General features: G+C 42.6%; 2 long non-coding RNA genes across 24 annotated transcripts in view; one reads left to right on the top strand and one right to left on the bottom strand.

Annotated features, from left to right (window-relative positions):
• Positions 1 to 16,950, top strand: part of LOC103278377 (uncharacterized) — a 526,052-nt gene that overhangs the window by 327,468 nt on the left and 181,634 nt on the right. The gene's annotated exons all lie outside the window — the stretch shown is intronic.
• The window catches only part of LOC134297432 (uncharacterized), a 45,951-nt gene that overhangs the window by 12,984 nt on the left and 16,017 nt on the right, over positions 1 to 16,950 (bottom strand). The gene's annotated exons all lie outside the window — the stretch shown is intronic.

The raw sequence follows: 16,950 nt of genomic DNA on the forward strand, positions 1-16,950 counted from the left end.
TATCTGGGTTCGCCTGAAGAGACTTATGGAACCGGTCAGGTCCCTGAATGCTCTGAAGGCCATGGAACCTATCAGCGACTCACTAGAGGTGCAAGTGGATACTTGGAACACCAATTTCCTATGTTTAAAAGGATGGGTAGATAATAAAATTCTAAAAGAAATTAAAGGAGGGCCAATGATCTCATCCATGGAGTGTTGGAAAAATGGCAAGGTAAACTGCCAATAAATAAAGTAGATATACTCCCAATAGAGTTTTTAAATAATAAAAAGGAACAGATATTTGGTAAAGCGATAACAAATTTTAAACAAAATGGAATGAAATTGATAAAAGACCTCTTAAACCCAGATGGGACAATCAAGGATTGGGAAATGATAAAAGACATTTGTGGGCAAAGTAACTGGCTTCTTTGGAGTGGACTGAAACAAAGGATTATGAATTGGAAGAAAAAGGAAGGTCCAGAAACAGATTTTGACCAAATTTTAAAATGGAAATTAGAAAAGGAAAAAGGCCTGATGGGTTTTATTTATAAGATATTAATTGAAAAACAATATAAATTGAAACAAACATTGGCCGAGATATGGAAAGAAGACATGAATATTAACGACTCTGATATCGAATACTGGATCAACTCAATTAAAAAAATCAAGCAGATAAGGATAAGAGAAACCCAAAGGAAAATACTGACTAAATGGTATAGAACCCCAATCCAATTGGCTTATATAACTAAAACAACCACAAAATTGTGTTGGCACGGATGTGGGATAACTGGCTCATATATTCATATGTGGTGGGAATGTGATAAAGTGCAAAAATTTTATAACAAGGTAAAGAAGGAAATGGAAGATTTAACAGGACATAAATGGATTTTGAAAAATAAAGAATTCTTCATCCAGAAATTAGATAAGAATAAAATTACTAAGGACTGGGGGGAAATTATAAAATACATGTTAGTTGCCGCTCAAGCAACAGTTGCCTTGGGTTGGAAAGAACAAACAAAATGGGAAGTTAAAAATGGTATGAATACCTAGCTGATTTTATGCTTCAAGATTATATCCTTGAAAGGAGAACTAAATATATATCAGGCCGAATCAAAAAGAATTGGGATCTGAAATGGGGAAGATTGATAGATAGAGTCAAAGGACAAAGAAAATATAAAGAATTGAATCATTCTCTACTTACGATTGATCAATTAAAATAATATCTGAATGGAAGAAAGTACTGTTCCCAGAGGGAGGGGGAGGGGTGAGGGGTGAAAAACTACTGGACATAAGTGGGAGATAAAAGTGGAACTAACAAGTGTAATGTTACCGAGAATATGTAATTGGTGTGTATGTTGATGGATTTTGTTGTTGTTTCGCTGATATCTACAATAAAAACATATTTTTAAAAAAAAGGAACACCAATTTATCCAATGCACTCGATGAGATCGCTCCTAGACATCTGCTCCGACCCCGCAAGAATCGGTCTCCTTGGTTTACTGAGGAGCTCCATGCGATGAAATGGGAGAAGAGACGGCTAGAGGTCATTTGGCGGGAACGCCGTGACAAGGAATCGAAATCAGCTTATGAGCAGGCTATCACCGAGGCAAAAAATTCTTATTATGCTTCCTTGATAGCGTCTGCGAGTTCACACCCAGCGCAATTATTCAAGATTATTAGATTGCTGACAACAATTCCTTCTATTCAAAACAATAATGAGCTATTTCACAAACAAGATCTCGTTGCTCCGCCAGGAACTCCCTGCCACGATTGATACAGTAATTGAACTTGAGACCCCGTGGCCACTTGCTGGGCCCATCCTGGACCGGTTTTCCCCACTGGATGCGGAGGCTGTCGACAGGATCATGACTGCAACTAGGCCGACCACCTGCTCCCTCGATCCGTGTCCCTCCTGGCTAGTAAAATCTTGCCTGGAGGGATTACGTGAACCTCTGTTGAATATAATAGCTCCCTTGAGCAAGGAGTTTTTCCAGAGGGTTTAAAAGAGGCGATGGTATCTCCGCTGCTGAAGAAACCAGACTTAGGTCGTTCGGTTCTCTCTAGCTACCGCCTAGTCTTGAATCTTCCATTTCTGGGCAAGGTGGTTCAAGGGAGCAGGTGGAGAGGGCAGCAGCGGAACAGTTGCAGCAGTTCCTCAATGACACAGCCGGACTTGATTCCTTCCAGTCCGGCTTCCGTAGGAGGCACGGGACGGAGACTGTGCTAGTTGCCATCACAGATCAGCTTCGCTGCCAAAGGGATCAAGGCAGATCAACGCTGCTCGTATTATTGGATCTCACAGCAGCATTTGATACGGTAAATCACAATCTATTGACCCACCACCTAGCTATGACGGGGGTTAGGGGGATACCCTTAAATGGGTGTCCTCCTTCCTCCAGAATTGGGGACAGCGGGTGGTGAGGGGAGGGATGGTTTCTGAGTGGTCTCCGCTAACTTGTGGGGTCCCACAGGGAGCTATTCTCTTTCCTTTATTATTTAACATCTATATGCGACCGCTTGCCCGACTGGTGCGGAGCTTTGGGCTCGAGTGTCACCAGTACGCTGATGACACTCAGCTCCTTCTGAGGATGGAGGGCTGGCCGGACTCCGTACCCGATAGTTTCCATCAGTGCCTTGAGGCCGTTACTGGATGGTTGCGTGCCAGCAGGTTGAAGGTGAATCCAGCGAAGACGGAGATCCTTTGGCTGGGCCGTCCGGGTGGGAGGGAGATCCAGCTGCCTACCCTGGATGGTGAGACACTACGTCCGTCATCTTCTGTAAAAAGTCTTGGTGTCTTATTGGACCCTCTGCTCACAATGGAGGCCCAGGTCTCTGCTGTGAGCAGATCTGTGTTTTTCCATCTACGTCAGGCTAGGCGACTGGCTCCCTACCTATCTAGGAACGACCTGGCTACGGTGATCCAGGCGATGGTCATCTCGAGGCTCGACTACTGTAACGCCCTCTACATTGGCCTTCCTCTGTCAGCTAAAGCTGGTGCAAAATGCGACAGCTCGTCTTCTCGCCGGGGTGCCGGCGAGGTGGCGTATCACCCCAATTCTACAACAGCTGCACTGGCTACCGATTGAGTACTGGATTACTTTCAAGATACTGGTACTAACCTTTAAGGCCTTACATGGTTTGGGGCCGGCGTACCTGAGTGCCCGCTTATCCCCCTATCAACCCCAGAGATTACTTCGGTCCAAACACCAAAATTTGCTTGAAGTCCTTAACATAAGGAATTATCATTTGTCTTCTACTAGGCAGAGAGCCTTCTCGATTGTAGCCCCTCATTTATGGAATGCCTTGCCAGTTGAAACTCGAACTATCTGAGACCTACTTGCCTTTCGGAAAGCCTGCAAAACCTTGCTCTTCTGAAAAGCTTTTGATGGGTGAAAAACTCGGGGCTATGTCTGTTTTTATTGTTGTTTTTATTGTTGTTTTTTATTGTTTTTGTTTTTATTTTAAAGCTAAGTGTATTGTTTTAATCTATTTCTGTAAACCGCTCCGAGCCAAACTGGGAGTAGTGGTATACAAGTCTAATAAATAAATAAATAAATAAAAATACAGCAGCTGAATCAAATAACCTGTGGTGCAGTTTTCATATTTTTCTATTGCTTTCCACTTTGCCAAGGATTATAATCTTTTCCAGTGATTCAAGTCATCCCTTATTTATTTAGTTATTTATTTATTTATTATTTTAATACTGCCCTTCTCCCCTAGGGGGACCCAGAGCGGTCTTACACAATAGCAAAATTAAAAGCCACATATAATACAAAATGTAGTAAAAATCAACAATCGTAAACACACACTTAAAAACCAATTATCATATCCAATTAAAACAGTAAAACACCGTGTGACCGTTACAGCAGGGCCAGTAGACTTGAGGCAAAAGTCAGAACCAGTCCGTATTCAACTTCACATTAATCCAATGAGTACATCAGGTCCTATCAACCCATATCCTAGAATGGGCCAAAAGCTTAGGCCCACATCCAGGTCTTCAGCTGCTTCCTAAAAGACATGAGGGAGGGAGCTTCCCTAATCTCCCTTGGCAAGGAGTTCCATAGCTGTGGAGCCACCACCGAAAAAGCCCTGTCTCTCATCCCCACCAACTGCACCTGTGATGGCAACAGGACCGAGATCAGGGCCTCACTCAAAAATCTTAATCTGTGGGACGGCTCATAGGGGGAGATACATTCGGAGAGGTAAGTTGGACCAGAGCCATTTAAGGTTTTGTAGGCCAAAGCCAGCACTTTAAATTGTGCCCAGAAGATAACAGGCAGCCAGTACAGCTGCTTCAACAGTGGAGTTGTATGCCCCCTGAATGGCGCTCCAGTTAGTAACCTGGCTGCGGAACATTGGACTAGTTCCAGCTTCCGAACAGTCTTTGAAGGCAACCCCACGTAGAGCGCGTTGTAATAGTCCAAACGAGATGTAACAAGAGTGTGGACCATCGTGGCCAGCTCAGGCTTCCCAAGGTATGGGCGCAGTTGGCACACAAATTTGAGTTGTGCAAAGGTGCCCCTGGCCACCGCCAAAACCTGGGGTTCCAGGCTCAGAGATGAGTCCAGGAGGGCTCCCAAACTGCGAACCTGAACCTTCAGGGGAAGTGTGACCCCATCCAGCACAGGCTGTAATCCTATACCCTGTTCGGCCTTACAACTGACCAGGAGGGCCTCTGTCTTGTCTGGATTCAACTTCAATTTGTTCACCCTCATCCAGTCAGACACAGCAGCCAGGTTCAGGATCTGGACGGCCTCCTTGGAAGCTGGAGAAAAGGAATGATAGAGTTGGACATCATCCACGTACAGATGACACTGAACTCCAAAACTCCAAATGATCTCACCCAGCGGCTTCATGTAGATGTTAAACAACAAAGGAGACAGTACTGAACCTTGTGGGACTCCACAAGACAATGGTTGTGGGGCCAAACAGCTGTCCCCTATCAACACCTTCTGGGTACGGTCCTCAAGGAAGGACTGGAGCCATTGCAAAGCAGTACCCCAAGGCCCATTCCAGCGAGGCGACCCAGAAGGATACCATGGTCTATGGTATCAAAGGCTGCTGAGAGATCCAGGAAAACCAGCAGGGACACACTCCCCCTGTCCAGCTCTCTGCAGAGATCTGTCAGAGACAGAACGCCAGCAAGTAAAACAAAACTCAGTTTATTGAGGTTACAGAACTAAAAACGCCCGTAGGAAACAAAGAACAGGGCAAACACTTGACTTCAGTGTGATAAGTAACAAAAAACAGCTCAGTTTGAGCTTAAATGGTTCAAAGGGATAAACCGGGTTAAACAGAAGTATAATCCGGATTAAATCAAAAGTGCTTACTTCAGCCTGGCAAACAAAAGAGGATCAACAAGAGTCAGAATGTAAACAACAAACTGGTGGCAGATTCCTCTCTGCTACTCAGAAACAGCAGGAGAATAAACCAGGCTTGTTTGTTCCTTCCTGCAGCGAGCGAAAAGCGTGGTCGTAGTCAGGATTCAGTTTAAAGGTCAGCGGCCAACGATATCCAGGTCCAGGCACAGCAGTCAGGGTAACGGCAGTCAGCAGGGTCCCAATCCGGTCCAGAGGTCTATAGCCAAGCGTAGTCGTCTAGAAATCCAAAGGTCTCACCGATAGCCAGCAGAAGGGATAATCCGGAATCGAAGTCAGTCAGTCCAGCGTCAATCCAGTGCGAGTAGGTATTGCCCGTCAAAAAGACGACGGAGGTCCAAGCTATCGAGATTAAACACAAGTTCCACAGAGAAAAACCCCGCACAGTTCCTCCCTCCGTCGATGCCCAGTGTCCTTGGTAAACTTACGTATCCAGTAACAAATCACACCCGTCTTCAGGAAGTTCCCCAACAAAAGCCCAAGCGTCCGTCCAGATTACCTTGCCCAACGCAATTAGACATTGGTCCCAAACCCCATTTTATCCCAGTTCAAGCTCATCATCGCTGTCAGCTGCCATCCCAATTCCAGGCGCCCCAACATCATCATCCTCATCAGAGCTTAAGCACCTTTGACTACGCCCCACAGCATCCCCAGCTGTGGATCCCGCTCCATCCCTCCAGCCAGTCCATGGGTCTGATCCTGCAACCCGCCAATCACCTCCCATGCTTTCATTGCCTGTTTCCCCAACACCCAAATCCTCCCTCACACGAGTCCATTCCATGTCGTCCTCCTCCGAGCTGGCCATCTCTTCCTCCAAACCCTCAGAAAAACCCTCAAATGAGTCCTCATCTGTCGGGTCTGTAAACAAATCCCGGAGCCGTTTTCTTTCACGCTCCTCGAAAGAGTCTGACTCTCGAGGAGTCTTATGACCCCTTCTTCTATTACCGGAGCCCGAAGGCTCAACCATAACAAGATCATCCACCAAGGGGACCAAGGCCGTCCCAGTTCCATGCCCCGGTCTGAAGCCAGACTGTGCCGAATCCAGATAATCAGTTTTGACCAAGAACCCCTGGAGTTGCGAGGCAACCACACGTTCCACGACCTTGCCCAAAAAGGGAAGATTGGAAACAGGCCGAAGGTTATTCCAATAAGTGGGGTCGAGTGATGGCTTCTTCAATAGCGGTTTTATTACACCTTGTTTAAGGCCGGCTGGATGTCTGCCTTCCCGGAGGGAGGTGTTCACCACCACCCTTACCCACTCGACCAACCCCCCTCTGGCTTCTTTAACCAGCCAGGATGGGCAGGCATCTAGGATGCATGTGGTTGTTCTCGCTTCTCCAAGGACCTTGTCCATGTCCTTGGGTTGCACAGATTGAAATGGATCCATCAAAATTGGACAAGCAGGTATTCTCGCTACATCTTCGGAGATTGCATCAACTGCGAAGTCAAGCTCGGAACGAATCAAAGTGATTTTTCTTTGAAAAGAACTGGGAAAAAGCTTCACATTTCTCTGCCGGGTCATCTGCGGCTGCAGTTTGAGGGGTGTTATTAAGCAGCCCTCTGACTGTTCTAAAAAGCTTGGCAGGATGGGTTTTGGCTGCCTCAATAGAACTATAATAGGGGTGTTTTGTTTTTTTTTTGCAGCAGCAGCCATTGCTTTGCAGTATGCTCTCCTTTTTGTTTTAACCCGTTCTAAATTTGATTTGCTCCATCACTTTCGCCACACGTGCTCTAGGCACCTCGCCTTGTGTTTCATCACTGCCAACTCCGTGGAGACCCAGGGAGCTAGTTTAGCTCTGAGCATTGCAAGGGGCTGCTCCGGAACAATTGTGTCTATTGCCCTAGCCATCTCCCCATTATAGAGAGTGACCAGATCATCAACAGAATCACCTACCGAGGAGGCGGGAACATCCCCAAGAGCCATCAGGAATCCATTTAGATCCATAAGCTTTCTGGGGCGGCCCATTTTAATGGGCCCCCCACCCCTGTGGAGGTTAGGGGTTGCAGTAATTCTGAACTTGACCAAGTGGTAGTCAGTCCATGACAGTGGGACTAACGAGAGCTCTTCCACACCCCCACCATTCTCCCATCTCTGGCAAAATACCAAGTCCAATGTATGTCTAGCACAGTGGGTAGGGCCAGAAATCACTTGGGACAGTCCCATGGTTGCCATGGTATCCATGAAACCCTGAGCTGCTCCCGACAGGGTGGTCTTTGCGTGTATGTTGAAGTCTCCCAGCGCTGAGACTCGAACACCAAGCTCGAGATCACCCTGGCTAGCTCAGTCAGGGAGTTTGTGTTATTGCGGGGTGGATGGTACACTACAAATATCCCTATACTGTCCCGGTCTCCTACCCGCAGGTGGACACTTTCAAATGAGGTAGATTGTGGGATAAAGCATCTGGTCACGGGGATAGAATCCCTATAGATTATTGCAACCTCGCCTCCCCACCCTCTGGATCTTGGCTGGTGCTGAACAGAGTAACCTGGAGGACAGAGCTGAGTGAGGTTAGGCCCACCTGACTTGTCCAACCAGGTCTCTGTTATACATGCCAGGTCTCCTCGCTCTTCTAATATCAGATCACTAATAGTGGTTGTTTTCCCATTAACTGATCTGGCATTCAGCAGCACCAGCTTTAATCCATCGGGCCCGCCATTCCGGGTACCCAAACTCATCTTGTCAGGAGACCCTTTTGGAATACATTTTTGAACTAATAATGATCTCTGAATGTCCTTAGACTGAATTAATACATTTGGTCTCCTTTTCCCATACCTCCCTTTTCCTATAACCATCCAATGGTGGCTCCATGACTGACAGAACTCCCCCCCCCCATCCTCTGCACATCTCCCACTCTTGTCCCCTGACCATTGTTTATCTGAGTCAACCTGACTGGGCTGATTTAACAACCCAAATGGTGGCACTTTCCACCCTCTTCCCATCCCCCTTACATAGCCTTCAAAACCCTCCAACACTCCCCCTCCCCTTTTACATTCACATCCATGATCCAATTATTGATAGTGACCTGTGCAGAGGAATGGGAGATATTGTAATAGCAAGATCCTAGTAACAGTTGAAGGCTATAAAGTTCATAGTACATAAGTAACACTAAAACTAAGGGGCTAAGTTAGCAGCAGCGCAGGATTTTAGCAGCTATACAGTACTGTTCTCAACCTCCTGGTCACAAGAGGATTGACGGCTCAGATTAACAAAAAACAATTACCTCCCCCCCGGGTCCAACCAGATTTAGATTAAATTCCAGGGATGGGTCCGACCCCAGTAGCCAACCAGTGGTGGTAATAGCTATGGTATGAGCCCAGCAACAGACATTTCCACAGTCTCGAACCCTTGGCAAGCCACAAGATATAAAAAGCAGGTTGCAGGATGTGAAGAGGTGTAAACAGCCTAAGACGAGTCCAAGAACAAACCAATAGGCCGTGACCCTCCGTAGGAGGCTGTGAGGCAGCAGGAACGGCAGGAATGTTTTTAAAGTCTTCCCCTCTCCCTTCTTCTCCTCCTTACCGGTGTCTGTGGAGGGGAGGAGGCAGCAGGAAGCAGCCAGGAGGCAGAATGTTTTAAAGTCAACCCCTCTGCCTTCTTCTCAAGAATGTTTTTAGAGTTTTTAAAGTCTTCCTCTCTCCCTTCTTCTTCTCCTTATGTGAGGCCTTTCTCCCAGATGGGACCCAAGGTGGCTCACAACACGCTTGGTATAGTCATCTCTGTTTCTAGTGGGAGTTTATGCCTAATTTACTTTAAGGATCTATTCATGTTTTTAGTGGCCCATTAATTTGGTAGAACTCTTCTCCAGCACCACATTTCAAATGAGTTAATTTGCTTCACATCAGCTTTCTTCATTGCTCAGCTTTTGCATTCATGCTTAGAAATGAGAAGTACCATGGTGTAGGTGAACAAAAATCATGGTCTTTATAAATATTATCTCACAATATAGATTGGAAAATAGAAACAGTGATATGTGTGGAATCATAACTTCTATTGTACGTGTCATTTGAAATAGAAAAGCATCCTTGACTTCCAGTTTTGAGAAAAGATGGGGTATAAAAATGAGGGTGACAATGGTGGGAGTTGATTATGATTGGTGATGATGGCTGGTGCTTTAAACAATCCAGCACTGAAAGCATCCATATTTGATTTCTTATAAATTGCACCATATAGTAAATTGTCGAGTTACATAGTAAAATATAGACTCTATGAGCTATGTATTTAAATTAGATAATCTCAGCCCTTAATTTGGAAGCTCATAGGGTAACATTTAGCAAAATTATTTGTGGCAGAAACATAAAATGTTTTCAAAGCATCTGAGAGCACAAAATATAGTGTTCAGTTTGTATTACCAATTCAAACTTGCTATATTTTAATGGGCCCAGTCTCTTCAATAGAGTTATGTTAGAAGTAGTGTATGCCATTAAAACTCAAATAAAAAAATCTGGTAGTATTCTGAATCTATCCAATATATTTATAGAAGATATTTTGTTAAAACAGATTTTATACTCATGTACAGTACACGTTTACTGCATGTATAAGTCAACTTGTGGTCAATGGTAAAATCTCCACAGGCAGAGTTAAAATCAACACTCAAAACATTTTTAAGTATTGGAATCTCAGGATATTTATTTATGGTAGAATGAGCAGGCTCTCTGTTAGTCTTTCAGGCTATTTATTTTATTCATGATTATGCAAACATACACACTCGCCTCAGGGATGCACATAGACATGTCAGGATCTAGGCACATTTCTTTCATTGCATCACATTACATGTAAGACATCATACAGTCATCACTTTACACTACAAATAAGGTATAATATTTTCATTAGAACTGAACTTTTATAGCATCTGCATTCCTTAGCAGTTATCTTTATAGTTAAGGAGCCCCCGGTGGAGTAGTGGGTTAAAGCCTTGTGACTTGAAGGTTGGGCTGCAAGCTGCCAGGTTCGAATCCCACCCGGGGAGAGCGCGGATGAGCTCCCTCTATCAGCTCCAGCTCCATGCAGGGACATGAGAGAAGCCGCCCACAAGGATGGTAAAAACATCAAAACATCCAGGTGTCCCCTGGGCAACGTCCTTGCAGACAGCCAATTCTCTCACTCCAGAAGCGACTTGCAGTTTCTCAAGTCGCTCCTGACATGAAAAAAAAATCTTTATAGTTAATACATAGAGAAATATTAACATCTTAAGCAATATAATTTAGCAGTTTCTCCACTAATGAATACCATATCATCTTTTGAGGAACAATACATCTCTAAACAGGCAATTATGAAAAAAAATATGCACAGGCATCAAGGAGGTTAATATCCTTGGGTGTTGATATATATTATAGATATATAACAGTTACTTGTACATAAGAGTGTGTCTGTTACATATCTTTCAACTTACATAATAAGCACCCATTATTTATATCAGTCCAGATAAAAAGCATATTTAGCCTGTTTGAGAAGAGATGTTTTTTATTAACTGTATGGTCTGCCTTTATCAGCATGGTCTGGGCAGTTATCAGCTAAAAACAGCAGTTTCAGTTTGGGTTGCTTAGCATACACATTGGCGTAGGAGGCAAACACTCAGTAACCTCTCTTCTATCTTCCCTGGCCTATTTTATATATCTCCTAGCCCAGTCAGCTGATAGATCCCATCCAACTGGATAAGAGAAATCCACTATATTCTGTTTTATAAACATAACCTTCTCCAATAGCCTACATTGACCATCTGATTCCACCAGTCATTCCTTTTAACATGATGCTTTTCTTAGGTTAATTATAGGTCAATTCACTATTCTCATACTAGCTGATCATTTTTGATAGTCTCAGTCACAAAGACACATACACATTCCACAGAACTCTTTGCTTTTTTTTTTTTTACATTATAAACACACTGTTTCATTTTTTAAATTTCACAGGCTATAATCCACAGCTGGCTGACTTGAACTTCTATTATATCTCAAATCTGGCTATGCCATGAACTAATGAAGTCTTCGCACAGATCCCATAGAGACTCACTTTCATTGGGGAAAAAACTAAAAAAATTAATTACTCTTTATTTTACTTCCTTGTCTTTGAACAGTCCCAATTCCTCCAGAGAATTTTTCTCTTATTTCATAACTGTCTTGAGATATTTTTTTTTAAAAAAAGCTTTTTTAAACTAAAAAGAATAGCATGAAAAAAGGATTGCTCTCCATATCTATATCTATATATGTAATTTAATCTGAATCTGACTTTTCAGATCCACCCTAATTCCCCCCTTTTAAAAATAAAAATACAATTTAAAAATTATACTGAAAAAACTATCTAGTTCTCTATCAAGGGAACTGACCTTCAAAACACAATGCAGATTTTAGTCAGAAGCAGGACAGAAGGCAGATTTCTAGTTGATTTGTAATAGATTAGCAAAGATTTTTACTCCCAATTGTTTACCAATTGCAACATAACCAGCTGACACACAGACATGGAAAAAACATGGAGTAGTATCCAGCAATGGAAAGTCAGCATTCTCTGTTTGGCTGTGATAGTTAAGCTAATTCCATATACCATATACTCGAGTCTAATGCTCACCTTCTTTTGTTAAATTACATTGCCAAAATTGAGGTGTGATTAGTCTCAATGGCACATTAGAATCACATTATTTATCCACCTATGTGGAAAGGCCCAGAGGAATCAGAATCCCTAGAGAGGAGCAAAGAGGCTGTTCCCAGTATTGACAGCAGCCTCAGGATTCTATGGTGCCTAGAAAAAGGAGAAGGGGTGCCCAGCTGGTGACCCAGTCAATTCTGCCACTTAGCCACGGATCCTGGATCCCAGGCCCCCAGGGTTTCTCGTCTGCCCTAGGCTCAGTCCCATGAACTTATCAAGTGGCCTCATTCACAAGGCCTTCAAAACCTTCACCTCAGTTTTCAAAGCCTCATGAATGAGGCCAATTGGGAATCATGCGGGATTGCCCAGTTTGCCTTCCTCAGCCTGACAAAAAGGTGTGGCTTCCCAAAAGGGTTCATTCATGCTTCCTGGCTCACTGACATGCTATGCCTGTGCTGTTAGATACGTTACATTCAAGAGCAAATACAGTTTTTATAATATGCACCTTCTAAACTGAGATGCACATTACATTCAATGACACATTATGCTTGAATAAATATGGTATATACACACACACATTTCTGTTTGGTGGATCTGATAATATGAAGTCTAATGTCGTGTAGGGTACATTGAATTCCTTCCTTACAAAGAAATACTATGTAGAACCATGAGATTATAGTTTGCAGAAGTATCCGGAGCACTAATGCATTTCCTTGAACTGCAGAAGAACCAGAACTCCTAATGCTAGAGTGCTGTGTAGTGTAAACAAATCCCATGTATTGCTTTGTGGTATAAAATTGTAACATGTGTCCTCTTCCCATCTGAGCTCCATAATCCCTCACTGCATACATTCCATTTCATAAACCATGAAAGTAATCATAATTCAGAAATCACTGCTGAATATTATACATTTCTGAAAAATGTCAGCCTTTGCTACTTTGGTGTCATAGGAATAGCTAGCCTAGAATCATGAAGGTTTGCTATTAATTTTAAAACTTTCTGATCATGACTAGAGGTATTAAGTAGTCAATGTTTTTATTTGTTTTTATTTTAAGATGCTTTGAATACCCTTTGGTGGAGATAAAGCAGAATAATAATAATAATAATAATAATAATAATAATAATAATAATAATAATAATGTTTTTTTCTAATGGATTGACATTGCTGCAAACAATAGGCAAATTAACTTTAAAGTTATTTTATCCTGCCTTTTTGGTTGAAAAATAATAAACTATTGCTCACCTCATCAGCTCTTGCAGGTTCACACTTAGTATACAAGATGAATATGTGGCTTAATGATTCTTGTTTCATTGTGGAACACCTGGAGCTTTTGATGAGTTGTGGCTTGCTGAAACATCTTTCTGCTTTTGCAACAATCACTGGCAGTGAATTAAAAAAAGATATGTAGGGCTATGTCTATTTCACTGAAAATTAGGTCCAGTTGTTTCTTGTGAATTTCATTTAATAATGTAAATAATCATGTTATTTTCAAAAAGTAAACATGAAACGTTTTTTCTCTAAGTACAACATTTCTCGATAATTTTGTTCAGAAAGATCTGTGGGATGAAGCAATAATTTTCCCACTTATCCAGCATTAATGTCATATAGTTTAAGAATGGACTAAATGTAAAATGTATATTAATGATCATTTTGAATCTGCAATCTAATGTGCAAATTGTCCAAAATGACTTGGAATAAATTAGACACTTAATCAGATGCCTTCAAATCCGACCTAAAGGAGGCTCTGCTGTTTTATGATGCTTTACCTTTCCCTTGCTACGAGTTAATCCTCCTTCTTCCCGAGGCACAAGCAATTCTGGGATTTGTGTTTCTTGACTTAGGTCACCATGTCGGATGAAGGGAAATGAATTCCTCTATCTCAGTCTCAAAGGAATCCATAGAAGGATTTTATGTTGAGGCCAAACCAGGAGGAATAAAATGTTGTTTCATATTGCCCCAACACTGCTTTTATTTTATTGACTGCCGCAATTCTCAAAATTTTTGAACAATAGATACATAGGTAGAAGAAAAGATGTTTCCATCAATATGCTCAGGAATGATCTATAATTTCTTTAATTTTTCCTCAGAGTTATAAGGACACCAACTTTGGATTGATCCTATTCTCCAGGCACGCTGTCTGGGAAGGTGTCAAATGAAATCACTTTTCATCGGTTAATAACAGGGTCTCTTGGAGGACTCTCATTCATATGCTCACCATGAGCTGTCTTAATGGTACACAACTAAATAAACTACATATTTTTAAAGTATGATTACACAGGGGGAAGTCACAAATTCTATGAAAGCATGTAGCACATCATTTCTAAAAGCCCATAATTTGTTTTTAAAACACCCCATATTCAATCCTTGGTATCTTTGATGTATGTGGAATAATGGTTGAATCTGGTTTATACAGTACAATAATACTGAGATGGACTGTGCCTCTTTCAATCACAAGCGAATAGAAATGTCTTCTTTTAAATTTCATATATGTTTTAAAAATCTCTGCAAAAACAGCACCAGAACAAAAAGCAACATATTGTTTTTGAATCTTTTTCCTTAATGTTTCAGTTTTATGTCTGCAAGTATTTTGGCAAAGAAAGAATATCACCACCCTACATGCTGTTGGCCTCAAAGTAGTATTTCTGATTGAACAAATGATGTTATATTTCAATATATTTCAATGTTATATTGTGGAGAGATAAAACACATTTAAAATGTTAAAAAATGACCTGTTTGTAGAAGCTGTGAAAAGATCCTCAAGGCTCTCAATCCCTAGAGGCTGTCACACAAGCTACCTACCAGGCCTAAATGAAGAATCACTATATCAGCTACAAGAATATCTCAGACTATTTCAAGAGAATACATATAGTGATGTGACTATAGCAGCAGGCCAAAAACTATCTACAGCCATAGCTAATGCTAAGAAAGACCACTGGATAGAGCTGCTTGAGAACCTTGACATGTCCGAGAGTAGCTGAAAAACCTGGCAATTGCTGAGACGCTTGGATAGTGACCCTCTGGTCAACCATGGACATGCAAACGTAACACCAGACCAGATAGCTTACCAGCTAATTCAGAATGGGAAAACCAACCGCAGCAGAGTAAAGATGAAAATCAACAGGGTGCCAGAACTTAAAACCCACCAGTTGTCTTCTCCTCTAAACCTGAACAAACTCAGAGAAGCCATCAAGCGATGTAAAACTGGTAAAGCACCTGGCCTAGATGACTTAATGATGGAGCAAATCAAACACTTGGGGCCCAAAGCTGAAAACTAGCTTTTGAAATTCTACAATAAATGCTTGGCACATAAACAGATTCCCAGAGTATGGAGGAAAACTAAGATCACTGCCATTTTAAAACCTGGTAAAGATGCCTCCAATGCCAGGAACTACCGACCAATCTCCCTCTTATGTCATCTATATAAAGTCTATGAGAGTATGCTATTAAATCGATTAGGACCTGTCATCGAACCTAAGCTTATTGCACAACAAGCAGGTTTCAGACCAGGGAAAAACAACACAGGTCGAATTCTCCATCTGACTGAGCATATTGAGGAAGGCTACGAGAAAGGCTGCATCACGGGAACAGTTTTTATGGACCTTACAGCAGCCTATGACACGGTGCAACATAGAAAAATGCTGCATAAAGTCTACGATATTACCCGGGACTTTGACTTTACAAAAACTGTCCAGACCCTCCTGGAAAACTGCAGCTTCTATGTGGAGTTTCAGAGCAGGAAAAGTAGATGGAGGAGGCAAAAGAATGGTTTACCCCAAGGAAGCATTCTTGCACCGACCTTGTTTAACATCTTCACGAACGATCAGCCACAACCACCACTCACAAATAGCTTTATATATGCTGATGACCTTGGCCTTACAACACAAGCAAAAGATTTTGAAACAGTTGAAAACCAGCTCACTAATGCCTTAAAAGATCTCTCCAGCTACTACAAAGAGAACCACCTGAAGCCTATCCCTTCCAAGACACAAGTGTGTGCTTTCCACCTACGTAACCGTGAAGCCAACAGGAAACTGAAAGTTACTTGGGAAAGCCAAGAGCTCAAACACTGTTTCCATCCTAAATACCTTGGTGTCACCTTAGACCGAACACTAACATATAGGAAACACTGCATGAACACCAAGCACAAAGTAGCTGCACGCAATAACATCCTGCGGAAACTGACTGGCAGCGCATGGGGTGCAGACCCACAAGTAGTAAGAACATCAGCCCTGGCCTTGTCTTTCTCAACTGCAGAATACGCCTGTCCTGTTTGGCACAAGTCTGCCCATGCAAAGTAGGTGGACATAGCACTGAACGAAACATGCAGAATCATCATAGGATGCCTTAAACCTACACCTGTTGATAAACTCTATAAGCTAGCTGGCATTCCCCCCCCCCCCGACGTGCGACGGGAAGTTGCTGCTAACTGTGAGAGAAAAAAGGTTGAACATTGTGAAAGCCACCCACTGCATGACTACCAGCCTCCTCCCACCAGACTCAAGTCAAGGAAGGGCTTCATGAGAACCACCACTCCTCTTGATGTCCCCCCAGCAACAGCAAGGGTGTCCCTCTGGGCAGCTAAACCAGGCAATTCCAACTGGATGGCCCCTCATGTGGGTCTGCCTCCAGGGGCAAACCAAGAATGGGCAACTTGGAAGTCCCTAAATAGACTGAGAAGCGGAGTGGGCAGATCAAAAGACAACCTGGCAAGATGGCACTACCTGGAGGAATCTTCCACCTTGTGTGACTGTGGAGCTGAACAAACAATTCCTCACATGTATGCTTGCCCACAGTGCCCTGCTTCATGCACGGAGGAGGAGTTGTTTAAAGCTACGGACAATGCGATTGCTGTTGCCCGCTTTTGGTCCAAAACTATTTAGCTGTTTGTGATTCCTTTATTTTATCACATTTAAACTTATTTATTATGCAATGCTTTTGACACGAAATAATAAATGTTATATTTTTGAAATCTCACAGAATGGAAAGAATTCTTCTATTCTGTGTAGATTTTATAA

This window comes from Anolis carolinensis, chromosome 3 (genome assembly GCF_035594765.1).
Source record: "Anolis carolinensis isolate JA03-04 chromosome 3, rAnoCar3.1.pri, whole genome shotgun sequence".
Lineage (NCBI taxonomy): Eukaryota > Metazoa > Chordata > Lepidosauria > Squamata > Dactyloidae > Anolis > Anolis carolinensis.